Source organism: Bufo gargarizans, chromosome 5 (genome assembly GCF_014858855.1).
Source record: "Bufo gargarizans isolate SCDJY-AF-19 chromosome 5, ASM1485885v1, whole genome shotgun sequence".
Lineage (NCBI taxonomy): Eukaryota > Metazoa > Chordata > Amphibia > Anura > Bufonidae > Bufo > Bufo gargarizans.
This window is the reverse complement of record NC_058084.1, coordinates 413,738,422-413,765,985: the sequence shown is the minus strand read 5'-3', so window position 1 is coordinate 413,765,985 and position 27,564 is coordinate 413,738,422. Positions and strand designations below refer to the sequence as shown.

The 27,564-nt window shown below is 43.4% G+C and overlaps 1 protein-coding gene across 2 annotated transcripts in view; it reads left to right on the top strand.

Moving 5' to 3' along the window:
• Window positions 1-27,564, top strand: part of CNPY1 (canopy FGF signaling regulator 1) — a 174,890-nt gene that overhangs the window by 32,718 nt on the left and 114,608 nt on the right. The window contains exon 1 of one of the 2 annotated variants that reach the window (XM_044294346.1): window positions 23,139-23,321. The exons of the other annotated variant lie outside the window; for it this stretch is intronic. The gene's annotated coding sequence lies outside the window, so the exon portion shown is untranslated. Of the gene's footprint in view, window positions 1-23,138; window positions 23,322-27,564 lie in introns of those variants that run through there. 2 annotated transcript variants of the gene reach the window in all.

Here is a 27,564-nt window from a genome sequence, read left to right as displayed (position 1 = left end):
CTAGTACAAACAAAACTTCCACCCTATCCTGTAGTTTCTAAAATGGGGTCAGTTTTTTGAAGTTTCTACTCTAGGGGGTTTCAAATGGGACATGGTGTCAAAAAAACCAGTCCAGCAAAATCTGCCTTCTAAAAACCGTATGGCATTCATTTCCTTCTGTGCCCTGCCGTGTGCCCGTACAGCAGTTTATGACAACATATGGGGTGTTTCTGTAAACTATATAATCAGGGTCATAAATATTGAGTTTTGTTTGCTGTTAACCCTTGCTTTGTAACTGGAAGAAAAATATAAAAATGGAAAATCTGCCAGAAAAGTGAAATTTTGAAATTGTATCTCTATTTTCCATTCATTCTTGTGGAACACCTAAAGGGTTAACAACGTTTGTAAAATCAGTTTTGAATACCTTGAGGGGGTGTAGTTTCTACAATGGGACATTTTTTGGGTGGTTTCTATTATGTAAGCCTCACAAAGTGACTTCAGACCTGAACTGGTCCTTTAAAAAGTTGATTTTTGAAAATTTCTGAGAAATTTAAAGATTTGCTGCTTCTAAACTTCTAAGCCTTGTAACGTCCCCCAAAAATAAAATGTCATTCCCAAAATGATCCTAACATGAAGTAGACATATGGGGAATGTAAAGTAATAACTATTTTTGTAGGTAGTACTATGTATTATAGAAGTAGAGAAATTGAAACTTGGAAATTAGCAAATTTTTCCAGATTTTGTATTTAAAAAAAAAATATAAATGATTTTTTTTTTTTTTACTCCATTTAACCAGTTTTATGAAGTACAATATGTGACGAAAAAACAGTCTCAGAATGGCCTGGATAAGTCAAAGCGTTTTAAAGTTATTCACACATATATTGACACTGGTCGGATTAGCAAAAAATGGCCTGGTCCTTAAGGTGAAATAAGGCTGTGTCCTTAAGGGGTTAAAGGGTTTGACTACTGATAAAGCAATAATGTGCATGTAGACAGCACTGCCCCCTGCCAAATTTTGTCTAGTCTTCGACAACCTCTTTTATTTATCCCTTAATCACAGTATAGGGGACAAGTGTCTGGTTGATGGGGGTGTGACCACTGGGACCCCTGCTGATTCTGAGAACGATGGTGCCACTTGCATGCAGCTGCTCGGTTCATTGTCTTTGGGACTGCAGGAAATGGCCAAGTGCTGTACCCTATCTCTGGCAGTCCCATAGAGAATGAGTGGAGCGGCAGCGGGCAAACACGATCTGCTGCTCCGTTCATGCAAAGGGACAAGCCCTCTATTTTCAGGCTAAAGGTCCCAGCGGTCAGACCCCACTGATTAGATAGATACTTTATTTTCTGATTGTAGATTTTTTTAATATATTTTCTATAGATTTTTTACCATAGACAGGTTATGACTGACTCCTTTGAGAGGGTGCTATGGGCATGATCCGTGTGAAGGAGGGGAAGCAGATGAGCTGTGGCCATCACCTGTTGTGAATGGTGCATCCTGCGTAATTTTTTTTAGATGATACTTTTCATTGTAGTCCTGAATTTGATAATAATGAGACCACTGCTAAGCAGAAAGCATCAGCCTTTAAAGGGGTTCTGCAGTTTGTTTTAACTGATCTATCCTCTGGATAGACCATCAGCTTCTGATCGGCTGGGGTCAGACACCCGGGACCCCCGCCGATCAGCTGTTTGAGAAGGCAGCGACGCTCCAGCACCGCCGCGGCTTTCTTACTGTTTACCGCAGTGACTGGTATCACTGGCCTGGGCGGGGCTAAGCTCCATTCAAGTTAACTGAGTTTAGCCCTGCCCAGGCAAGTTGATACTAGGCGTGACATCACTGGGCCTGTGGTAAACGGTGAGAAGGCCGCAGCGCTCCTGGTGCTGCCTTCTCAAACAGCTGATCGGCGGGGGTCCCAGGTATCGGACCCCCGCCGATCAGATGCTGATGATCTATCCAGACGATAGATCAAAAGTTAAAACAAACTGCAGAACCCCTTTAAAAAAAAATCTTTTTTTTTCAATATACAGTAGGATAGTAACATGGTCAATAAAAAAATAATAATAATCGTTAAAAAATTGTATACAAAAGTCATAAAAAAAAAGTGATTTAAAAAGTAGGCCATTTTCTGATGACACATCCCTTTAATGCTATTTTGTATGTAGCGTTGTGAAATGTCAACTCTGTTCATTATAATCCTCATCAGACAGGCTGGAAAATTGTTGTAAGTAGATGACCCTTTAGGTTTTGTGCACTTTTTTGCAGTTTCTTTTAGATTTACAAGTGTGTCAGTGGGAATTTCTGATATGTCATTCTCGCACAGCAGGACTACGTCCAGGTTTTAAAGGGGTTGTCCGAGTTATGAAAAAAATAATAATATAGCACTGAAAATCTGATATATAACTGAGCTAAGCAAGTTTTATGCAAAAAAAAATAATATATTTTTCCTTATTTTCCTGGTTCTCTTCTGGCTCTTTGTTTACATGCAATAAAAACAATCTCTGCCCCTTCCCCCGCTCTGCTAATCGAGTGAATACAAGAGCTGCCCTGAGTGACATGTCTGCCTGCTGGGAGACTCAGCAGCATGTTGTATTTGGAGGACTACAAGTCCCAGCTCTATAATGACACTGCTAAGGGAGTGGATACAAGAGCTGCCCTGAGTGACATGTCTGCCTGCTGGGAGATTCAGCAGCATGTTGTATGTGTAGGACTACAAGTCCCAGCTGTATAATGACATTGCTAAGGGAGTGGATACAAGAGCTGCCCTGAGTGACATCTCTGCCTGCTGGGAGACTCTGCAGCATGTTGTATGTGTAGGACTACAAGTCCCATCTGTATAATGACACTGCTAATACACACAGGATCTTCCCACTACCTTCTTGTCTAATGTTCTCTCTAGTATCTCCGCTCCAGTGCCCAGAATTGTCTTCTCACTGCCTGCAGAGCTGTGCAGCTGAAGGGGTTAAGAATACTAGCAGAGAGTAGACGGCAGTGAAGGGGGGGCGTGGCCAGCACAGTGATGTCTCGTTTACAGGCTTGTAAACGACCTTTATCAGAGCAGGGAGAGAAGCTGATATCACAGGTCATGTGACCCTCAGTGAAATCTGAGAAACCAGCCACGGGAGATAAAGTGAGGTAATTGGAAAGCTGTTACATTTGCTTAGTTAGGAACATAGAAAGAACAAAAAAATAACTCGGATAACCCCTTTAAGGACTGATGGAGTTTTGTAAATTAAATTTTTGCTATGAATACATAGGTTTCTGTTACTCCCATTGATTTCATGGCTGTCTCTCCACTGAAGTAAGCCCTGGCTTGCACTCCTTTGGGATGTCAGATGGAGTCCTGGATCCCACAGATATGGTCTGCTGATGTGCTTGATTGACATGTTATAAGATGCCTTAGAATAAGATAGTTTTAACATTGATCGACCATCAGGGCGGTAAGGGTCCAACCCAAGGGAGACTATCAAAGATAGTCTTTTAAAGGGTTTCTGTCGCCAGATTTAACCCTATTAGGCTGGTTTCACACGGGCAAGATTTTTGCGCGGGTGCAATGCGTGAGGTCAACGCATTGCACCCGCACTGAATCCTGACCCATTCATTTCTATGGGGCTGTGCACATGAGCGGTGGTTTTCACGCATCACTTGTGCGTTGCGTGAAAATCGCAGCATGTTCTATTTTGTGCGTTTTTCACGCAACGCAGGCCCCAAAGAAGTGAATGGGGCTGCGTGAAAATCGCAAGCATCCGCAACCAAGTGCGGATGCGGTGCGATTTTGCTAGGAGACGATCGGGATGGGGACCCGATCATTATTATTTTCCCTTATAACTTAGTTAGAAAATAATAGCATTCTTAATACAGAATATATAGTACAATAGGGCTGGAGGGGTTAAAATTATTATTTTTTAACTCGCCTTATTCCACTTATTCGCGCAGCCCGGCTTCTCCTCTGCCTTCATCTGTGAGGAAAAGGACCTGTGGTGACGTCACTGCGCCCATCACATGGTCCATCACATGATCCATCATGGTGATCGATCATGTGATGGACCATGTGATGAGCGCAGTGACGTCACCACAGGTCCTTTACCCAGGTCCTGAAGACAGAAGAGAAGCTGGGCTGCGCGAACAAGTGGATTAAGGGGAGTTAAAAAATAAAATAATTTTTAACCCCTCCAGCCCTATTTTACTTAGCATTCTGTATTAAGAATGCTATTATTTTCCCTTGTAGCCATGTTATAAGGGAAAATAATGCAATCTACAGAACACCTAACCCAAACCCGAATGTTTTGCACTCGCGCATGTTCCCGCAACTCACCCGCATCTTTTCCCGCAACTCCCGTGTGAAACTAGCCTTAAGCTATCTGACACTAGCGATGTGCTAATGTCAGCTAAAACTAACTAGCCTATTCCTACTTTTATCTATGCCCCCGTTACGCCAGAAATCTGAATTTTATAATATGCTAATTAGCCTCTAGGAGCGGGGGGGGGGGGGGGGGGTTGACACAAGGCGTTCTTCCTGCTCCTAGAGGCTCTGTTCTCCCACCTTTGTCGCCTCCCTCCAAGTCCTGATTGACAGGGCCAGGCAGCGCTCGCATCTGTCTGCCAGCCCTGTGCTCTGGTGAAATCTCGCGCCGGCGCGGTGAGGAAGCTGGCAGCCTGCGAGCGTCTTTCCCTCACCACGCCTCGCTGATGCTGCCTAGGCAAATGGCCGACCTGTTACATGTGCGCTTAGCAGCTGAAGACATCTGTGTTGGTCCCATGTTCATATTTGCCAGATTTGCTGAGAAAAATTAAGTTTTATTATATGCAAATTAGTCTCTAAGAGCAACAGGGGCGTTGCCGTTACACCTAGAGGCTCTGCTCTCTCTGAAACTACTGCACCCTCTGCACTTTGACAGGGCCAGGTAAGTGGAAATGTCCTCACATCTGGCCCTGTTTTCTCCTAAAGTCAATCAAAGTCCAGAGGGTTCAGCAGTTGCAGAGGCTCTAGGTGTAATGACAACGCCCCTGTTGCTCCTAGAGACTCATTTGCATATATATATATATATTTTATTTTTTTTTAATTTTTTTTTTAAAGCAAATCTTGCACATATGAACATGGGACCAACACAGACGCCTTCAGCTACTAAGCGTACATGTACTAGGTCCGCCATTTGCCTCGGCATACATCTGCTGACAGATGCTTTTTAATGTATAGAACCACAATCCTACATTTCACTGGCGGCCTTTTAAGGCTGGGGGTGAAACTAGAATGGATAGCGCGTGCTGTGATTCAAAATCTTCCAGTAAAGTATCACAGCGGCTACAATGCTTTAAACATCACTAATATTTTCTAGGAGTCAGTAAAAACAGTTTCCAAATGTAAACGGCGTCGGAGCTAATCATTCTCCTGCCCGTCATGAATATTGATGCAACGTTTGCCGTTCATGGAGTTTATTGATCCACAGCCAATGTAAAAAACCCTAGCACATTGTTGAACACCATTCAGAAGTCCTGCGCAATCAATAATGACTATTATATCCCGGTAATGAGACTCTTGACTGTTTCTGTAAGCGTCAATCTTCCTGACGGTTTCATATAAATAAAGCGAGGCAGACAATCCGATTAGACGACGTGTCAATCTTCATCCCCCTCTCACTGTTTGGCAGCTGATAAAAACATAAAAGGTGATTTTCTCAGGGAATGACTGGGAGAGTATTAAAGCAAGCCGCTACATGTGATAGCCTAACCTTCGTAAAGAATTGTAGGAGCACTTTTTAACCCCTCGTGTCCCCATCCCCATGACAGCTATCCAGTTGGCTTTATTTGGTAACGAGATTTATGATCGGTAGTATTCATCTCTATTACCAAGATAATCAGCACACCAGAAGAACCACTTGGTATGTAACCATGTTGCAAAGTGTTAATCCCCTGTGATACATCCCTTAGGGTATGTTCACATGCGGCAGCCGGCAGGTTCATTATTGTGAAAAGTCTGTTCCATACATCTGAATGCATACATTCTGTTAGCCCTATTTGCATGAATGGGAAATACCAGAAATGGGACTGCACTTCCACTTTGGAAAAATGCCTGCTGCAGCAAACCATTCAGTAGTGGTTTGTTAGAAGGGTCTCCTGCCCATAAACTGGTCACAGGATGTCCCACTGCTGCTGCAACCCTCGATAATCAGCTGTAATCCATGGAGGACACGGGCAGCAGGTGTTCAGTTTCCCTGCAGTCCCACCACAGGTAAAGTGAAGAATTACACAGATCCCATTGACTTTGTCCTGTCCTTGGAATGAGTGGACAGGCTAGGTTCTTCAGAGCTCATGCACACGAATGTATTTTCTTTCCGTGTCTGTTCTTTTTTTTTTTTTGTTTGTTTTTTTTGCAGACCGTATGCGGAACCATTAATTTCAATGGGTCCGCCCAAAAAACGGAAGTTACTCAGTGTGCTTTCTGTATGTCCGTATTTCCTTTCCGCAAAAAAATAGAACATGTCCTATTATTGTCCGCATTACGGACAAGGATAGGACTGTTCTATTAGGGGCCAGCTGTTCCTTTCCTCAAAATACGGAATGCACACGGACGCCATCCCTGTTTTTTGCTGAACGCAAAATACATACGGTCTTGTACATGAGCCCTAAGGCTCCCCCTTTACTTGCAGTTCCTTGAAAAAGTATTCATACTACTTGAACTTTGGTAAACCCACAAACCTAAATTGTATTTTATGTTATTGACCAACATAAATTAGCAAGTATGTGTGAAGTGTTGGGAGGCACGGCGGCATGGCGTGGATGACTTAGCACGTCATGCTGTACCTCCTCCTCTCCTGTCCCGCTGTGTGTGAGCCCACCTGATATGATTGGCTTGCGCTTCCCTTGTGCTTCGGCCCCTTGCGTTCTTTATGGGGCCGTATGAATGATGCCCCTGGGTGCTAATCCTTTTCTGTGTGGAGAAGTTTGTGGTCACCGCTCGTTACCCGTCTTCTGGCTGTTCTGGGCTCGCTGGGTGTGTGGTTGGAAGGAGTGGAGAGCCTGCTCCCTGGAATACTGGGGGTGAAGTCTCCCTTATTGGAAGTTAATGGAGCTTTGATGGTGTGTTGTGGAGGGGCGCTTGGGTGAAGTCAACATTCCTCCCCCTGCAGTTTGGGGACTGACGCAAGGTGTGGAAGAGGAACAGGATCCATGCTGGTTTTCCTGACCACAGCCTTTTGCAAAGGAGGAGTGAGATCTAGGGGTGCTGGAGTGTGGGTTTTGACTTTGATAATCTGGTTGGATGAAATCCTCAAAAAGAGGCAATCCTGTACTAACTTTTTTTAATGGAAATTATCCCGATGACCTACTAATCCAGTAACCCCTGTAAATCCTGTATTTGGTATTTTTTGCACTATAACAATCTTTAACGGTCTCATCTACTAATGAATTTTTGTATCTTAAGGGTCAACTCCTAATGAACTGTTAATGTAATGTGTGAGTCAGAGCTTGGACTAATTTTCTCATCTACTAATGAAATCCTGTACCTCAGGTGTCACCTGCTAATGAACTGTTATTGAACCGGGTGAGGTAGATCTGGGGTTAACTTTAATAATCTTATTAACCGAGATTCAAACCGCCCAACAGAGACATTTAACGTTCTGTTATATGGGATTGGTTTGAAATAATGCTAAGTTTTTCCATTTCATCCACCATGACGGCTACGGATGAGATTGACCCCTTGACCTCTGTAGGGACAGGAATACACAGAGATAGAGAGTTTAAAATCCCCCACTAACTCTCACCCTTCAGTGTTTTCCTGTCCCTACAGAGGTCAAGGGGTCAATCTCATCCATAGCCGTAGTCGTCATGGTGGATGAAATGGAAAAAAAACGTTTGCGTTATTTCAAACCAATCCCGTTTCTTTTATTTATTTATTTATTTTAGTATCTTTTTCCTTTAAAAGAAATCTGAGATTGGCTTACGAATCTTCTCCTCTGCCCTCCCTCAGCCCCTGCTAAAGCTGGGCAGAGGAGATCAGCGTGATTCTCGTCCTTGTGTTTGGGGGCCTGTTTTCACATATTGCTGTACGGTCTCCCTTCCCTTGGGTGAGGAAGCAGATCTGCCGGAGCAGGACGCCGCACGCCGAATTGGGGGTGTAGCCAGATGCACTGCTTGGATTCCTGGCAAGGTCCGGAGGGGGAGGAGCTTGGAGACACGTGGGGAGACGCATCAGCACATCGGGGACGCAGGTTGATGACATCAGACGCCGCTCCAGATGAAAAGAAGCGCGGCGATTCAGAACACATCATCTACCCTGACTCCAGCAACATGTCATCTCCTGAAGCTCCCGGGACCCACATGGACAGAGCAGACCCACCTTTGGCCGCTCCATCAGTGAGTTCCCCTGTGGGGAATCTGCAAATATCCGTCAGTTTTACTTTATTTTCTTAAGTTGGCCGATACCTGGTTGCTCCTCTTTTCTCAGGTAGTGAAGGAAACTAAAATTAAAACCAAATATATTAAGTGTGCCACTTGTTCTAAAAAAACTTCCTGAAGGATACAAAAATAAACTATATAAATCCTGCATTAGTGATCTGTTGAAAGAAGAGCAACCATCTATCCTAATGGAACTAAAATCTATGATTCAGGATGAAATTAAATCCTCACTGGCTTCTCTTACACCTGTTCGGCCTTCACCTCCTACCAAAAAAAAGTTTATCAATTCCATTCTCTGACGCAGAGGATATGGACGAAGAGGCGTCCGTCTTTAGATATGATATTGAGGAAGCTCAATTGTCAGAAGATGAAGTGGTTGAAGACGATAAAAAATATTTTTTCTCCTCGGAAGAGATGGAGGAACTACTTAAGGCTGTAAAGGAGACCATGGGTATTGAAGACATCCAAAAATCAAGATTGGTACAGGATGAAATGTTTGGGGAATTACATATAAAAAGATCCAAAGTTTTCCCCAATAACGAGAATATTAAGGAAATGGTCCTTGACGAATTGACAGATCCGGGAAGGACCCTGGGGGTCTCTAAGGAGTTTAGAAATAGACTTTTTTGATCCTTTAGAAGCTAAGATGACAGAACCTCCAAGTCAAAATTATGCTCCATTGCTTTTTCAGGAGAATGTGTTTGGACCCATATTAGATAAAATCCTAGAAAAAGCAGCCGATAAAAAAGGCTTTCCAGAGGAAGGAAAAAGAAAATGTTTTTCGTCCGTACAACAAGCAATCCAAACCTTATAGGGTAAGAAGAAGGTGTTGGAGCTATCCGAAGGGGGGCAAAGGTAGAAGCTCAACTTCCAAAGCAAAACAATGACGCCAGAGTAGAGGGGGAGGTTGAGGAATTTTCTGACCCAATGGGAATCTGTAACATCAAACCCTTGGGCATTAGACATTGTGAAAAAGGGCTACAAAATAGTTTGCCTCAAACCCCCCGAGGAAGATTTCAGATCACTTCCCACAGTTCCACCACTGTGTCAAATATGGCAGGGAATTCTAGTTTAAAAAAAATCAGGTGCAGTGAGAGATGTTCCCGACACAGAAAAGGGAAAAGGTTTCTACTGAAGACTATTTCTCGTCCAAAAACCAGACGGATCCTTCAGAGTTCAAGCTGGAATCAATTTCGTCCATTGTTCCCCTAATCAAAAAGGGAGCCTACATGACATCTATCGATCTCAAAGACACTTACGATCATATTCCTATACATCAAAACTCACAAAAGTATCTTCGATTTGCACTAGAAGGCCCGGGCACATATTACACCATTTCCAATTCTGCGCCCTTCCATTCGGGATTTCCTCAGCAGCAAGAGTCTTCACCAAACTGGTAGTAGAAATGACATCACCCTCAGACAGGAAGGTCTGTTAATCTTCCCATACTTGGACGATTTTCTCGTAGTAGGAAATTCAGAACAGTCACACGAACAGACTATTTTTTGCAAATAATATCGTATTTGGGTTGGTTAATAAACCTAAAAAAGTTCTACCTAATCCAGTCACCCAACAGGAAGTTTCTAGGGGTAACGATAGACTCTGTTTCACAAACATCATCTCTTCCAAGGGAGAAGATAGAAGCCATCATTGGAAAAATAAAAAAAATTCCAGTCTCAAGACCGATGCTCAATCAGGAATGCCATGAGCATTCTAGGCCTTATGACATCCTGCATAACAGCGGTAGCCTGGTGTCAAGTCCACACCAGAACTATGAAAACCTGGATCTTAGGCAGTTGGAACAAAAAACAATTGTCCCTAGACAAAAAAAATTGTCATTCCATACTAAGTAAAAACAGATCTAAATTGGTGGAAGAAAGAGAAAAATCTATCCAGGGGCGTCATCTTGCTAAAATAACCAGGGATACAGATTGTGACGGATGCAAGCTCTGTGGGTTGGGGAGCAAAAGTAGCTTCCTCAACCTGGCAAGGAAGGTGGCCACAATAAGTAAAAAAACTAATCCTTAAATTACAGAGAGATGTGTGTGGTCTGGGAAACTCTAAAAGTAACTCAAAGTCTGTTAAACAAAAAAACATCTAGGGGGTACAAGGTCCCAAAGTTTGAAATCCTTAGCAGGAGAAATATTTTCCTGGGCAAAATGTCCTATCCACAATGGTTCATCTCGGAGGATCAGAAACTTTAGAGGCAGATTTCCTGAGCAGAAGAACCCTGGACCCAGGCGAGTGGTCTTTAAATCCAGGAATCTTTTCAAAAGACGTCAGCCAGATGGGGCCTGCCACAAATAGACCTGTTTGCCGCAAAAAGAAATGCAAAGGTCAAGTGCTTTTGTTCTTTAAATCCCAGAGAAAAGCCATAGGCAGTAGACACTTTCTCTGTAAAATGGACGTGGGATCTAGCATACGCCTTCCCTCCTTGGGCATTAATTCCTACTATTTCATGCTGCTACTCCATAATGGGTCACGCTTGTCCTACTGGAATAAAAGCCCACTCCACTAGAGCTTTGGCTTCTTCATGGGCAGAGAAAGCTGGGGTGTCTCTTTATCAGATATGTAAGTCAGCTACTTGGTCTAGTATCAATACATTTATTAAACATTATCGTCTAAATATCTCTGCTTCTACGGATTTGGCCTTTGGCCAGAAAGTTCTGCAAGCTGTAGTATAATCTGTTAGTTCTCATCCGTAGCCATCATGGTGGATGAAATGGAAAACCGTTTCATTGAGTGGTAATTCTGTTTCCTTGAATCCACCCTGATGGCTCGTATATACACTCCCTATAATGTACAATTAATAGTATGAATTAAATACTATAAAAAACATAAATAAATGTATACCATATTTTTCGCTTTATAAGACAGACTTTTTTTTAGCTCTAAAGTGGAGGGAAAGTCAGTGCGTCTTATAAACGCAAGGTGACCCCAAATATGAAGGCTGGGTCAGCTCAGGAGCTCTCGCTAACTGCTCCTGAGCTGCCATGAAACTGTGGGCGGGTGGGAGTTAGCGCAGGCTAGCAGCAGAGACTTCAGTGAAGCCATGTCATGAATGGAAATGCAGGCATCATTTAAAATTTAGTTAAGCCGACAGCTCGCCCAAAATGTGCTGCTTAGTGCCGCGATGTATGCATGGGCTAGCGGCTTCACTAAATGCTAAATGATGCCGACAGCCCGCGCTTCCATTCATGACACTGTATGCGCTGTACTGCCGCCAGCCCGCACGTCCTTCTCACACTCACAGCAGCAGGAGGACCCCCTTCTCTGTGCTGCCTAGCCATCCAGCTGATTGGTTGAGGTGGGGGGGGGGGGGGAGCAGGACGCTCTCACCACCAATCAGCTCCCTACATTTCTCCCGCCATCTCTCTTGTCCTGGTACCGTAGATTGCTGCCTAAGTCCATTGGGGAGGACAGCTCAGGGGCAATATACGGTACCCTAAAGAAAAATGTGTGCCAAATATGACTATAACCCTCCTCATCCATAGGAATCCACCCATGTACTGCAGTATATGGGTGGATTCCAATGCATGTGGGGGGGGGTAATAGTCATATTTAAAATAAACACTGTTCTGTAATTGGCATGTTACACATTGCATGTTTTATTAAAATTGTTTTAGCCCACTTTTTAGTTCAAATTATTTTTTCCCCATTTTCCTCCTCTGAAAACTAAGCGCATCTTATGAAGGTGCGTCTTATAAAGCGAAAAATACGGGTATATAAAAAAAAATATATATTTCTCTTTAGTGTGTATATATAGTAGTATACTTGATAACACCCATTTTGGTAATCTGTAAACACTGAAGGGTGAGAGTGATTGGGGGCTTTTAAACTCTTTATCTCTGTGTATTCCTGCCCCTACATAGGTCAAGGGGGTCAATCTCATCCGTAGCCGTAGCAGTCATGGTGGATTCAAGGAAACAGAACTACCGGTAAGTCTAATTACGGTTTTTGGCTGGGTGACTTGTGGTAACTCTTCTTGAATGGAAATAGCCGAGCTAATTTTGGATTCTTACAACCTCTGTTAACCCTGTATTTGGCAATTTGAATTATAACAATTACTATCTCGTCTATTAACGAACTGAGGTGCTAATTGCTAATGAATTATGTGTGGCAGACTATGGACTAACTCTGATAATTTTTCTAACCTAGATTTGGTCCGTTAAAAAGCGACATTTATTGTTGTCTTATATTGATGGGTTTGAAATAGTGCAAATGTAGCAATGGTTAAGAAGAAAGATGATAAAGAGAAAATGAGGGAGAAATGGGGGAGAGCAGAGGCGGTCTGGTGCTTATGGCTCTCCGAAACAAGACCTGTCTAGAACAAAAGCAGACCGGGATGGCAAATTAGATAGATTCCTCCGAGCTCCGACTCCCATAGTGAATAAGGAGCAGACTAGACCTAATACACAAACAAAAAATGTGGCTGAGTGTAGTGAGGATGCAGAGCACTTGGATGTGACGTTGCCATCTCCAGCAGATATTGTACAATCTCCCACACTAGCTGATATTATGTGTGTTGGAGATGATAACGAAACAGATGGGAGAATTTAAATCTGAAGTACAGCTGATTAGAGACGACTGCAAGAAAGTTAGTGAGAGAGTAAATCATGCAGAACAAAGAATAAGTGAACTAGAAGATCAAGTCCTGGGTATTACTAGAGCTCTCAAAACGTTCAAAGTGGAGAATGATGCTCTCGGTAAGAAAATTACTGATTTGGAAGACAGGGATAGGAGTAGGGTTGTTTCGATACCAAAATTTTGATAAAAAAAGTATTGCAATACTCGATACCACACGAAAAAAACATTTTATGGAACGTCCGGCCCATAATCGAACAGTCCTAGCCTATTTTTTGGGGGGACAAGGTGACAAAAAAAAAAACGGCAACTCGCGCAGTTTTTCTTTTCTTTTTTTTCTTTTACGGCGTTCACCGCATAGGAGATTTTTTTAAAAATATTTTAATAGTTTGGACTTTTCGGACGTGGCGATATGTAATATTTTATTTATTTATTGTTTATATATTTTATATGTAAAATTGGAAAAGGGGTGATTTATACTTAATATTTTGGCGTGATTTATTTATTTTTTTACAGTTTATTTAACCCCTTAAGGACTCAGCCCTATTTCACCTTAAAGGGAACCTGTCACCGGGATTTTGTGTATAGAGCTGAGGACATGGGTTCCTAGATGGCCGCTAGCACATCCGCAATACCCAGTGCCCATAGCTCTGTGTGCTTTTATTGTGTAAAAAAAACGATTTGATACATATGCAAATTAACCTGAGATGAGTCCTGTACGTGAGATGAGTCAGGGACAGGACTCCTCTCAGGTTAATTTGCATATGTATCAAATCGTTTTTTTTACACAATAAAAGCACACAGAGCTATGGGCACTGGGTATTGTGGATGTGCTAGTGGCCATCTAGCAACCCATGTCCTCAGCTCTATACACAAAATCCCAGTGACAGGTTCCCTTTAAGGACTTTAAAACGCTGATAACTTTAAAACGTTTTGACTTAGAATGTTTTTTCGTCACATATTGTACTTCATGACACTGCTAAAATTGGGTCAAAAAAGTTAACTTTCTTTCACAAAAAAATACCAAATTTACCAAAAATTTTGAAAAATTAGCAAATTTCAAAGTTTCAGTTTCTCTACTCCTGTAATATGACTTTACATTGTGATGACTTTACATTCCCCATATGTCTACTTCATGTTTGTATCATTTTGGGAATGTCATTTTATTTTTTGTGGATGTTACATAGCTTAGAAGTTTAGAAGCAAATTTTGAAATTTTTCAGAAATTTTCCAAATCCCACTTTTTATGGACCAGTTCATGTCTGAAGTCACTTTGTGAGGCTTACATAATAGATACCACCCAAAAATGACCCCATTTTAGAAACTACACCCCTCAAGGTATTCAAAACTGATTTTACAAACTTTGTTAACCCTTTAGGTGTTCCACAAGACTTTATGGCAAATTGACATCAAATTTAAGAATTTCGATTATTATTATTTTTTTATTTTTTTATTTATTTACAATATAATACATTTTTTTCCAGGAACACAGCAAGGGTTAACTGCCAAACAAAACTCAATATGGGTTGCCCTGATTCTGTAGTTTTCAGAAACACCCCATATGTGGTCGTAAGTACTGTTTGGCCAAACGGGAGGACATAGAAGGAGGTGAACGCCATATGGTTTTTGCAAGGCAGATTTTGCAGGACTGGTTTTGTTTATACCATGTCCCATTTCAAGCCCCCCCTGGCACCCCTAGAATAGAAATTTCAAAAAAGTTACTCCATCTCAGAAAGTACACCCCTCAAGGTATTCAAAACTGGGTTTAAAAACTTTGTTAACCCTTTAGGTGTTCCACAAGAGTTAATGGCAGATGGAGAAACAATTTAGGAATTTCAATTTTTGGGAAAATTTAACCCATTTTTTCCAGTAATAAAGTAAGGGTTAACTGCCAAACTCAATATGGGTTGCCCTGATTCTGTAGTTTGCAGAAACACCCTATATGTGGTCGTAAATGGCTATATAGCCACACGGCAGGGCATAGAACGAAGGGAACGCCATATGGTTTCTGGAAGGCAGATTTTGATGGACTGGTTTATTTACACCGTGATGAGATGGCGGTTTTATTGGCACTAATTGGGGGTGCATATGACATTTTGATCGCTCGCTATTACACTTTTTGTGATGTTAGGTGACAAAAAATATCTTTTTTTTTATTTATTTTTTTAACGCTGTTCATCTGGGGAGGTTGGGTTAAATGTTATTTTTATAGAGAAGAATTTTACGAACGCGGCGATGCCCAATATGTATGGCTCTCAGACTTTGGAGACACTAAGCAGGCATCCTCAAACTGCGGCCCTCCAGATGTTTTAAAACTACAATTCCCACCATGCCCTGCTGATGGCTGTAGGGTGTTTGGGCATGCTAGGAGTTATGGTTTTACAACATCTGGAAGGCCGCAGTTTGAGGATGCCTGCACTAAAACTAATATTTTTGGGAAAAAAAAATTATTTCCGTGTCTTCAAAGTCTGAGAGCCATAGTTTTTTATGTTCTCTAGGGGACTGTTGGGGATTATAAAAATGTAGTACTCCATGGAAGTGTGATACTCCCTGAAGCAATCGATAACGCAGAGGCCCGGATGATCGGGGCAAGTGTCACAGTGAGTGGTGGTGTCCTTCCGTATCCCCCTCCTGTGACACACTCTGCACTTTTTTTTGGGTTTGTCCCTTCTTTCCAGTATGGGGGACCACACCTGGAAAATGTTGGCCATAGACAATCCGGGCGCCTCCAATTCCCGAGGTACTCCGGCCTGCTCTTTCCCGGTCTGAAAAGATCAGGTCCTTGAGGACTGCCTCATAGAATTGGAGGAATGTCCCTGTGCTGCCAGCACTTCGGCATAGTACAAAAGCGTTGTACAAGGCAACCTGTACCAAGTCGACCGCAACTTTTTTGTACCATGCCCGGGTTTTGCGCATGGCATTATATGACTTGAGGACTTGATCAGAGAGATCAACTCCTCCCATATACCGATTGTAGTCGACGATACAATAGGGCTTGAGGACCGTTGCCTCGGTACTTCGCACAGGGACAGGGGTGATGCTGTTACTGTGGATTGTGGACAGCATAAAGACATCCCTCTTGTCCTTATACCTGACCAGCAACAGGTTTCCACTGGTAAGGGCATGGGTCTCACCCGAAAAGATATGTTGAACCTGCTAAACCGTCCTCCCTGCCACCACCTCCTGTCATGGTGGATGTTAATCTTGAGTTTCAGATTGATAGGATAGTGAACTCACGTATTCTTCGTGGATTTCTTCAGTACCTCGTGCACTGGAAGGGTTACGGTCCAGAGGAAAGAATGTGGGTTCCTGTGACCGACGTGAATGCCATTCGCCTTGTGAGGGCCTTTCACAGGGCGCATCCTGATGAAGTCGGTCCTGGGTGTTCGGAGGCCACCCATAGAAGGGGAGGTACTGTCACGGTCTCTCCTGTGAGAGAGTTCAGAAGATCGGATAGACTTGCTATCTGACAGGTCTCTCTGTTTTCCTCTATGTATGTTGCTGTTTGGCAAGATCTCACCTCTCCTCAGGTGCCGCTCGTTATCAGTGATGAGGCTCTATTTAGATCCACCTCACACTGCTGACCATGCAGTTGATAGTTTCTGCTTGGAGTTGCTAGTGCTGGTTTTGTATTGGATCTCCTGCTTCTCCATACATCAATACATAAGTACTTGTTGCCTTCGCTGTTTCTTATTATCTGGTGTGTGTTGTTTCTAGGCCTCAGGGAGATGCAGGTTCCTTCATTCTGGAAGGAACCAACTGTCTCATCTCCTGCTACCTATCCTAAGGCTCGTTAGCTTTAGCAGGGCTTTAGGTATCCGGTGTATGAGTATTTCCACCATCGGGATCTACTCATACTGGCAGGAGTTAGGGAAAGGACTAGGGATTACTAGGAGGTCACCATCCCTCTTCCTTAGCTTTTGAGGCCTAGATTGTTGTCTATTCGTTGTGGTGTGAATTTGGTGTTTTCCCTTCCTCTTAGGCCTCATGCACACGACAGTGTTTTTTCACTGTCAGTGATTTGGCTTCAATGGTCCGTGTCCGATTTTGCCTCAGTTGTGTTTCCTTGTGTCTTCCTTTCTTTTTTGTCTGACAGGGGAAAAAAAAAGGAAGGTTAATGAAAAGTGTAATTTTATTGCACCAAGGTCTTGTAGAAAAAAACGGGCGCGGACACGGATGACATACCAGTTGTGCATCTGTTCTTTTTGACTGACCCATTGACTTGAATGGGTCCGTCCTCTGCTTTCCACTGGCAAGAATAGGACAGGTTATATTTTTTTGATGGACTGGAATCACGGACGCAGAGAAAAAAAACTGAGGACTATCATTTTTTTTTCACAGCTCCATAGAAATGAATGGGACGCGGATGCACACAACGGTCGTGTGCATGAGGCCTTAACCTGTGACAGTTATACTGAGAATATTTACTAATTAGGTGACTTCTGAAGACAGTTGGTCACACTGGATATATTTCAGGGGGATCAGAGTACAGGGGGCTGAATACAAATGCAGGCCACACTTTTTTTAGATTTTTATTTATTAAAAATATTGAAAACCATTTTCTTTTCACTTCACACATGCTTGCTACTTTGTGTTGGTCTATCTCATAAAATCCAATAAAATACATTTGTTTGTGGGTGTAGCGTGAAAAAATGTGGAAAAGTTTAATTGGTATGAATACTTTGTCGGACATTCAGTGTCTTGAAAATCTGGTTCAGTTCCCCTCCGGCTTGAAGTAGAAAACTCCAGAGGAAAACTGAAGCTAGAACTGATCTCGTAGGTTTCTCTGGGATCGTTCTCACACATCCGGCACATCTTTTGTGATGCAAAATAGTCTCGACTGTTCTGGCGCTATCAGTGTATAGACCCCAGATCTGTGCATTGAAGTGCAGTATATCAGGCGTGGCCAACCTGCGGCTCTCCAGCTGTTGTAAAACTACAACTCCCACCATGCCCTGCTGTAGACTGTCCGGGCATGATGGGAGTTGTAGTTTTGCAACAGCTGGAGAGCCTCAGGTTGGCCATCCCTGCAGTGTGTATGTGTATGTATGTGTGTGTGTGTATATATATGTGTGTATATATGTGTGTATATATATATATATATATATATATATATATATATATATATATAATTAGTTGTGTCTGGCTCCCAGCTTAAAGTAGGTGGCCGGACTCAACTGATATATGTAAAGCGGGCCTAACTCTTCTAGCTGAGGGCTCCCCCCATTGATTACCTGGGTAAAGTGAGTTTGGTGATCAAGCGAGCCCTGCAGCTTTCTCATTGTGTACCTGCACAACGTCTACATAGAAGCAGTGGTGCATGGTGATTACATGGACTTGAATGAGGCGAAGCTGTAATTACCCAGAACTGCTGCTACTATGTAGACAGCATGCAGGTGGACACTGAAGTGGCTGCAGCCCTCTTACAAGTTCAAAAAGCTGATCAGCAGGTATGCCAAGAGTCAGACTCTCACTAATCTGATATTGATAACCTATCGTGAGGCCAGGCCATCCTTAGGTCTCATGCACACGACCGTATGTGTTTTGCGATCCACAAATTGCGGATCCTCAAAAAAAAAGGACGACGTTCCGTATGGCATCTGTTTTTTTTGCAGATCCGTTTTTTTGCGGATCCATTGTAATAATGCCTATCCTTGTCCGCAAACTAGAAAAAAATAGGACATGCACAATTTTGTTTTGCGGAGCAACGGAATGGACATACTGATGCGGACATGAACTGACGCGGAAACAAAATACGGTCATGTGCATGAGGCCTTATTGTGACTCTGGAATACTCCTTTAAAGGGCATCTGTCAGCAGTTTTGTACCTATGACACTGGCTGACCTGTTACATGTGCACTGAAGACATCTGTGTTGGTCCCATGTCCATATGTGCCCGCATTGCTGAGATAAATAGTTTTAATATATGTAAATGAGCCTCTAGGAGCAATGGGGGCGTAGCTGTTACACTTAGAGGCTCTGCTCTCTACAATTGCAGGCCCCTCCTCACTTTGACAGGGCCAGGCAGTGAAAAACACCATTATACCTGGCCCTATCAAAGTGGAGAGGGCGCAGCAGTTGCAGAGAAAGCGGAGCTCCTATTTTTTTTGTGGAACGGAAATACGGACATACGGAAACGGAATGCATACAGAGGAACTTCCTTTAGCATACGGTCTTCAAAAAAAAAAAAAAGTAACAGACACGGAAAGAAAATGCGTTTGCAGATTCATTTTCAACATGCTGTTTTTTTGTTTTTTTGTTTTTTTCCCAAGTGGTACAGAAACCCCTTCACTTGCACTATATGTGGATTAGCCGCCTCTTTCAACTCAGAATCTGCACCAAAATGCTAGTCAAATTCTGGACCTTTATAGTCATTTATGTAGTAGTTTTCAAATGCCTCTTCTGTTTCCACCCAGATAAATGTGTTAATTTCAAGTTTTTCTTTCTTCACTAGTTTTGAATTTGTGGCCACATATGTAGCCTTTATGTGATGCCAAGTACGTCCTCCTGACAGTCCTCTCTGTCAGCAAGTTTGTTTGCCAAGCGCAGCTCCTGCGCAGGCAGAAAGTGTACTATGGCTATGATCACGGCGTGTGATCAGACTTTTCAAGTTCCCCCGCGCAGTGCCTGGAAGGAGTCTGCATGAAAGCTGGAAGAATAAAGGTGATTGGACCTCATAGAGAGCACACAACAGAGGTCAAAGGAGTCTAAGGAAAGCGTTAGGGGACGTTTCAGAAACGCATATGCATACACGGGAACTTTTGTATGCTGCATAAAGCTCTGTTGATTAGATTATGAGAGGAGAGTAATCGTGTGCTATTCTATTATTTTCATATAAAGAGCACATAGTATGGTATTTGTGCAGTTGCAATGGTGAACGTAAATGATGTCACTGCACCGTACACATTGCCCCATGATGATCCTCATGCCTGAAGATATTGCTTCTTCAAATGAAAATAAAAACATTGCAGAGCAGTACTACATTCTCCCATTTAAAGGGTTTGTCTATTTTTATTTTATTTTTTTGTTTTAATTTGCTTCCCAGCCATCTTTACCTGTGGAAAAATCCATACTTTCCTGCTCCGCACTCGTTCCCGCTTCCTGCTCCTTTTCACTGGACGTCAGGTCCCCGTCTGTGAACGTCCGCGTGGACGGGGTCATGTGTGTCACTGCAGCCAATGACTGGCCTCTGTGGCAACGTGTCCCCTCCTCCTCCCGTGACCACAAGGGGCTGGCACTCTCCTTGTTCTCTGCTCTCCCTCACTGTAGGATAGTATGCCTGTCCATATGCAGGGGATGATGGGATTTGTATTTTTTCAACATGCCCCGATTTGAAATCCCAGTACTGGAAGAATAGAAGGATAAGACATCCCTCGGCGCAAAGAACCAACCAGGTGCAGATGAAGAATCTTCAAAAATGTAACACTATTCACCTGAAGAAGGGGAAGTGGTCCCCGAAACGCGTAGTGTTTCTGGAATAAACATTTTTAAAGATTCTTCATCTGCACCTGGTTGGTTCTTTGCGCCGAGGGATGTCTTTTCCTTCTACTCTGCATTAATCCTCCGTGAGGGCCCAGGCACGCTCATCCGAGGAGCCCTGCATCCGTGGCTGCATACCTCCACCTCCATTGGGGATTGATTTTATTCCCTACACGCCATCATTAGTTTTGTGCCTATTATTTGCACAACCATCTAAGGCAGGGCTGGCCAACCTGCGGCTCTCCAGCTGTTGTAAAACTACAATTCCCACCATGCCCTGCTGTAGGCTAATAGCTTCAGGTTGTCTGGGCATGCTGGGAGTTGTAGTTTTGCAACAGCTGGAGAGCCGCAGGTTGGCCATCCTTAATCTAAGGTGAGCCTCCAATTTGGAGTTTATTTTACCTTTCCCCATACTTTTTCACCCCTATGGTGCACCCTGTCTTTTGTTTATTTAGTAAACAAACGCTTGAAAATTTGAGAACTAGAAGAATGAAATGTTTTGTTTTTTTTATTATAATTTTTTTTTCATGAACATAATTGTTCATGCAAAAAAAATAATAATCGCATTGTTATACAAATCAAGAACAGATTTCGAAAGCTTTTTTTTTTTATTTATTTTTTTCCCCCCCACACTGCCCTAAGCTAATACCTTGAAACGATATACTTCCTATCAAACTGAATTAGAGGACAGTACCTGGGGTCTCCTCACATTGAGTAATGATCCAAGTCCTTCATAATGGTGAATCCTTATTGTGATGAATTCTTCCAGCAAGAATGAATGGGTTCACCAGAAGTGACATCACTCAAGTGGTGCACGTCTTCCACCATGTTTGAGGTAGAACTTCCTCCTTCATCAGGCCCTTTAATCCAAACTCTCCAGTTGGATAGGCGGTATATGGTTTTAAATTATTAGCTACATTTAGCCAGTATCAGTTGTTTTATAGGGGACTGTGGGCAGTCTGGTCTCCTTACTCTGCTGCTTCTTTAGGCCTCTTTCATGTTTTCATTAAAATCTTGCACAGCAAGTGCAAAATATATTTTGCACTGAGGTACTAAATCTTAACGGGAGTCTGTCAGGAGTTTTGTCCATGCAAAACTGCAGACAGCACTAGGAAGGGGGAATGGAGAGCAGGAAAAGTTTACCTTTTTTGATGCTTTTATCAGGAGTAGTGAGAATATGAAATGTTATTTTACTCCTTCAAGTGCCCAGGGGGCGGAGCATCACTGTGACATGCTGTCTGCAATGAGCTGCTTCACAGTCCCACCTCTCTACTCTGTCTCCTGGTTGGAGGCTACAGCTGTCATTTAAAGGGGAGAATATATGAAGCCACTTAGTGCAGAGATCACTTCGCAGTGAAGCTCCACCTCCTGGGCACTTGAAGAAGCAGACCCTGGCAGAATAAAACCTCATATTCTCACTACTTGATAGAATATGGCGATCGGCATGAATAATTATTTTTTTCTTGCATGTAATGACCTAAACGTCCCCTAGGATTAATGTTCTTTACCTTCGGTGTTTCCCTTTAGCGACCTTCACAAAGACTGACGTGGAACTGACTTTTTTCCCATAAGGAAACATTGCCGTTGTGGTAATCATGCAGTTTCACCTCAGCTCTTGAACAAAGCTGTGGAGCTCCAGCCTTAGATATCAATGCCGTTCTAATACCGTTAGTAGTAATTAAGCTCTTAAAGGGGGTGAACATAGACTGGCAGGGAAGCCGTGGCATAAGAGTGTCTGGGGATTGGAAAGGTGAGCATTACACTTCTTATTTAGATCATTGTAAGCTGTTTGTCATGGGGTTGACACTTTAACCATTTAATGACAATGATCTTCATGTACATCATTGGTTGCAAGGAATGTATGGCACATGGAAGGTTTTAAGTTTTTTTTAAAGTAGTAAAGAAAGAAAAAAAAGATATATTACCATAACAATGGTACTGACCGACCGAATAAAGTAATGTCTTCTTTACTGTACCTTCAATACCAGAGATTGTCCAGTTTTGGTAAGCGATAGCCTATCCTCAGGCTCAGCTGTTTGGTGTAGCTGAGTCACTGGAAGTAGGCACTGTAGCTATACAGCACCACATTGTAGGGGAGGGAGGGTGCTGCTACAGCGCTGTTCCCATTGAAGTCAATTAATGTTGAACTGGCGAGCTCCCCGTACTACAATATTGGCGGCGCTGTGTAGCTCTGGCACTGACTTCTGGCGACGGACCTACACAGGACAGCTGACCAGCAGGGGTTCAGGGTGTTGGACTGAGGATAGGCTGTTACTATAAGCTGGACCCTAAAGGCCCCTTTAAAGGGTTAAATCTATGCTATTCCCTTTATATTAGCCTGATTTGCAGAGGCCCCTTTTGTGTTGCAGTTGTCACAATTTCCAAGAGCTCTGTTTGCTGTGAGTGAATGAGAACATTCCTTCTTGCATCCAGTGGACGGAAACCCGTACAGACCTACTACTCCTCACAGCTAAAGGTTTGCCACGGTTGTATGTGGTCTAGGCAATCCTCTGTCTGTTACAATGAGTCAGTTCAAAGGCTGCGGCTCAGGTGTTTTGTTCCTCTCTGTGTCATTGAGTTTCAAGGTTTCTCTCTGGAATGCCAGATGGGACATTCACACAGGAGAGCGGGTAAATGATTAGCTAGCAGCTCGCCTCTGTTCCCTCTGATTGGCCTGATCACTTGTCAATCATCTGAACAAGCACGCTCCTACAAGTATCGTGGCAGAAGTAGGAGACACCACGTGAATAATGAATAGAGTCTTGAAACACCTGTTATTCTTGTATTCCTCTATGAGAAGGCTATAAATGCACTCCTGAGCAGGCAGCTCTTACGTACTGCTTACTAAACGGTGGCTATAAAAGGGGTCGCGTTCCTGCTGCTTCCACAGGTGAGTAAGGAGCTCCGTCTACCTAGCTGAGACCACAGAGGAGAATCCAGGAAGTCTGGTCAATTTTGACAGTAATGATCTTGCTTCTTCTAGTTTAAGTGAGCTCAATATGTCTGCAGGTGTCTCTGTATATTGCATAGATAGATTTGGACTGATAGGAGGCAGTACAGGTACCAGTATGGAGGTTATGGCAATATGCAGGTTATCTCAGATTTAGGCCTCATGCACACGACCGTTGTTGTGTTCCGTTCCACAAAATGGGGTTCCGTTTTTCCTTGATCCGTTTTTGTTTCCTTTATTTTTGGAGGATCACCAGTCATGAAGGAAAGTAAAAAAAGTCAAGTTTGCCATGCAAATGATAGGAAAAAAAACGGACACGCGGATGACAATCTTGTGTGCCTCCACGTTTTTTCACGGTCCTATTGACTTGAATGGGTCCGCGAACCGTTTTCCGTAAAAAAAAAAGGACAGGTTATATTTTTTTGACGGACTGGAACCACGGATCACGGACGCGGATGACAAACGGTGCATTAGCTGAGTCTTCAACGGGTCCGCAGAAAATCACGAAAAACGGAACAACGGACACGGAATGAAACAACGGTCATGTGCATGAGGCCTTAGGAAAGTGGAGCAATACCTTAATACACTTGTATTACGTAAATCACATCCTTTACATGTTGTGGAGAGGAGCAGCCTCAGGTCAACCTATCTACAATATGTGAAAAACAGTTGTGGCATGCTGGTGGAAGCATTGACTACATCTCTGTACTATGGACCCCATAGTGTATTCCAGTGTTCCTCAACTCCAGTCCTCAGGGCCCCCCTGCTGGTCATGATTTGAGAATATCCCACAGAATGAATACCTAAGGTAAGTCCTGATGCACTATTCTGAAAACATGACCAGCAGGTGGAGTTGAGGAACAGTGCTGTAGTCCATGCACCACTGCGCAGGTCCATCCACAGGACAACCAGGTACATGAGGTTGTACAAAGTAGTGATACGTTCTGTCTAATGCACTTGTAACTGTTACACACCCTTAAATGGGTTGTCTCTGTGTGTGTGTGTGTATATATATCAGGAAGGTGCAAGTGTCCGTCATTGACGGAAGGTATGTGTCACCAAGGTTCCTGGCCTTGGTGAGGTAAGAGCCGGTAGTTTCAAGTGTCAGCAGCATCTAGTGCTGATTGATACTGTTTGCTGTTTAGTATGGCTGCAAAGCCGATCCGGGCCGGCTCTTACTGGGAGTAGCCAAAGTGCTGGGTGGGTGGCTTCTCCCCACGCTCCAGGCCGGGTCTTGGTTAGGGATATAAAAGCACAGGAAGCACTGTCAGGTGGTGTGGATTATCCTCCATCTGACGGGGAAGCTGTGGAGTCTGTGTTTGGAGATCTAAGGATGTGTGCTGTGCTAAAGGGCTGTTGTGGACTGCTGCTGACAAAACCACTGACAATGTGAATGTTTTTTGTTCTGTGGACTTGCCATGGTGTGAAAGTTCGCCGTCTTGGTGTTCAGTCATTTTGTTTATATGTGAATAAACACTGAACTGTTTTTGCCTCTGTACTGCGTCCGCTAACCTGCCTACCAGAGCGAATCCCCACAATATATTTAGTTCTTTTTTTTTTTTTATCTGCACAGCTATACCTGTGGAAGAATCCATACTCTGCTTGTCCCCACTGCCTGGTGCCAGCTCCCTGGCTGTATTCACTGGATTTATCTGTCAGCTTCTGCATGGACAGGGTCATGTGCACCGCTGCAACCAATGACTGGCCTCAGTGGTGGCATGTCCCCAAGTGGCACATGACTCTGCAGTGATGTGCTGCTTGGGGACATGTAATCACTAAGGCCAATCGTTGGTTTAGTGAAGACAGGAGATGGGACTAGGCAACGAAGATGGATTTCTCCACATTGGGTACATTGAGTGGAGAAGGGGGTCGAATAAAAAAAAAATACCCTTACGGGCCTTATACACACAACTGCAAATGCACAACTTAAATGCGGTCCGTGTGCGTTCTGCATTTTGCGGACATGTTAGCCGCAAATATGGCTGCAGCTGTGTGCATGAACCCCCTAGGTCATTGGCGAACTTTTTTTCTAATGTGTATGGACAGCTTAAAGGGATTGGCCACTTTCTGTTATTGTTGACCAAAGTGTATATAAGATGAATATATGGCACTTACTAATATAGCCTTTGTTGAAATTCTGCACCATTTTCTATATTTCATAAGATACATAGTCTTTTGTGCTGTCTACACAGAGGTCTTATCCATAAAATGGCTGCTGATGGAGGGTCATGTGACCAGGCAAATCACCTCCATGTGATATGTCCTCCATCCAAACACCCTGCACCTGCACTACGCTCCAAACAGAACAAGTGCAGAAGGTGGGGCAGTGTATCTGAATGGAGGAGACCCCACATGGAGGTGATGTGCCTGGTCACGTGACCCTCCATCAGCAGCCATTTTATGGACAAGACCTCTGTGTGTACAGCACTAAAGACTTTGTGCACCTTCTGAAATCTAGAAAATGGGGCAGAATTTCAACAAAGGCTATATTAGTAAGTGCCATATATTCATCTTGTATACACTTTGGGCACCAATAACCAGAAAGTGGCCCAGCCCTTTAACTTTTGGATGAAGAGAAGAACAGATGTTTTGTGCTTAATATGATCCCAATGTCTAATATCTACCTGAGCGCCAAATGTTTTAGCATTGGAGCAGGCGCCACCATCTTTTCCATAAAGGTCACCATCTTACACCAGAATGGAAATAATGTGAACTCCAGCGATATTCCATCATTAAAGATCAAAAGTGACAGCTTTGCTGATGTTTTTTGGATGTGGTTTGATAAATGACCTTTCACTATATGAAATCTGATGTCAGTTCTCTGTCTTAAATAAACAAATGGATACAAGATCAGACCTTGTAATGTAGCCAGGTGACTGAGGAATAAGGGACAGTTGCATCTGGAACGCTGGTTACAATGGTATTAAAGGGAACCTGTCACCATGGAACGGTGTAATCTGCAGGCAGCGGGTTATAGAGCAGGAGGAGCTGAGCAGACTGATTATATGTTCTTGTGAGTAAAGTTGTAGTTCATACATTTACATCTCTGCATTTCCAAGGAATGGGTCCGCACACATTCCACATAATTGCGGAACAGATCCGGAGCATTTATACGGACGTGTGAATGGACCCTTACCAGACGTGATGACCACTGCACTATGAAACCCAAAGATAAGATCTTTGGATTTCACTTTCTGACTTTAGTTGTACATGGAGAGATGTTATCAGTGACTGATGGCATTCTGCGTATATGTATTCAGAGATAGTGATCAATCCCTGACGGGGGTATTCCCATCTGGAACATTGATGGCATATCGCTAGTATATGCTATTCATATCCGATAGGTGCGGGACCCGCTCATATCTCCAGAACAGGACAGAGAACAGCTGCGCATGCCACCTTTAGCTATGGTAGTTCTGAAAATAGCCTAATGTTGGCTCACCCATTTCTGGCAGTCCTAGAGTGGTGAATGAAGAAGTGGCCCTGCTTGTGCTGTGCGCTCTCCATTCACCACTACGGGGCTTCCAAAAATAGCCAATTTCCTTTGCTTGGCTTTTTTCTGAACTCCCATAGCGATGAATGGAGAGCACTCTGCACTTGCGGGGTGTGCTCTATTTCAATTTGGGGGCCCCATTCTGTAGATAGGTGTGGGTCCCACCTCTGGGACCTTCTCTTATCTGACGCTGGTGGCATATCTTGGCAATATGCCATCAATATCCCAGATAGGCCAACACCTTTTTAAAGTGGTTTTCTGGGATTTTGTAACTGCTGACCTATCCTCTGGATAGTTCATTAGTATCTGATCGGTGGGGTCTGACACCCAGGACCCACGCCAGTCAGCTGTTTGAGAAGGCACCCACAGTAGCGCCACAACCTTCTCGCAGCTTTGTCTAGGCCTTGCGATGTCACATTCATTGGTCACATGACCTAGGAGCAGCTCAGCCCCATATAAGTGAATGGGGCTGAGCTGCAATAGCAAGCACAACCGCTATACAATGTACTGCTCTGTGCTTGGTGAGCTAAAAGAAGGCCGCGGCACTACTGTAAGTGCTGGTGCCTTCTCAAACCTCTTTTTGGTGTGTTGTCCAGGTGTCAAACCGCCAGAGGATAGCTTATCCGTTAAAAAATCCCAGAAAACCCCTTTAAGTTAAGAAAAAGCAGAGATATAAATGTATAAATTGCA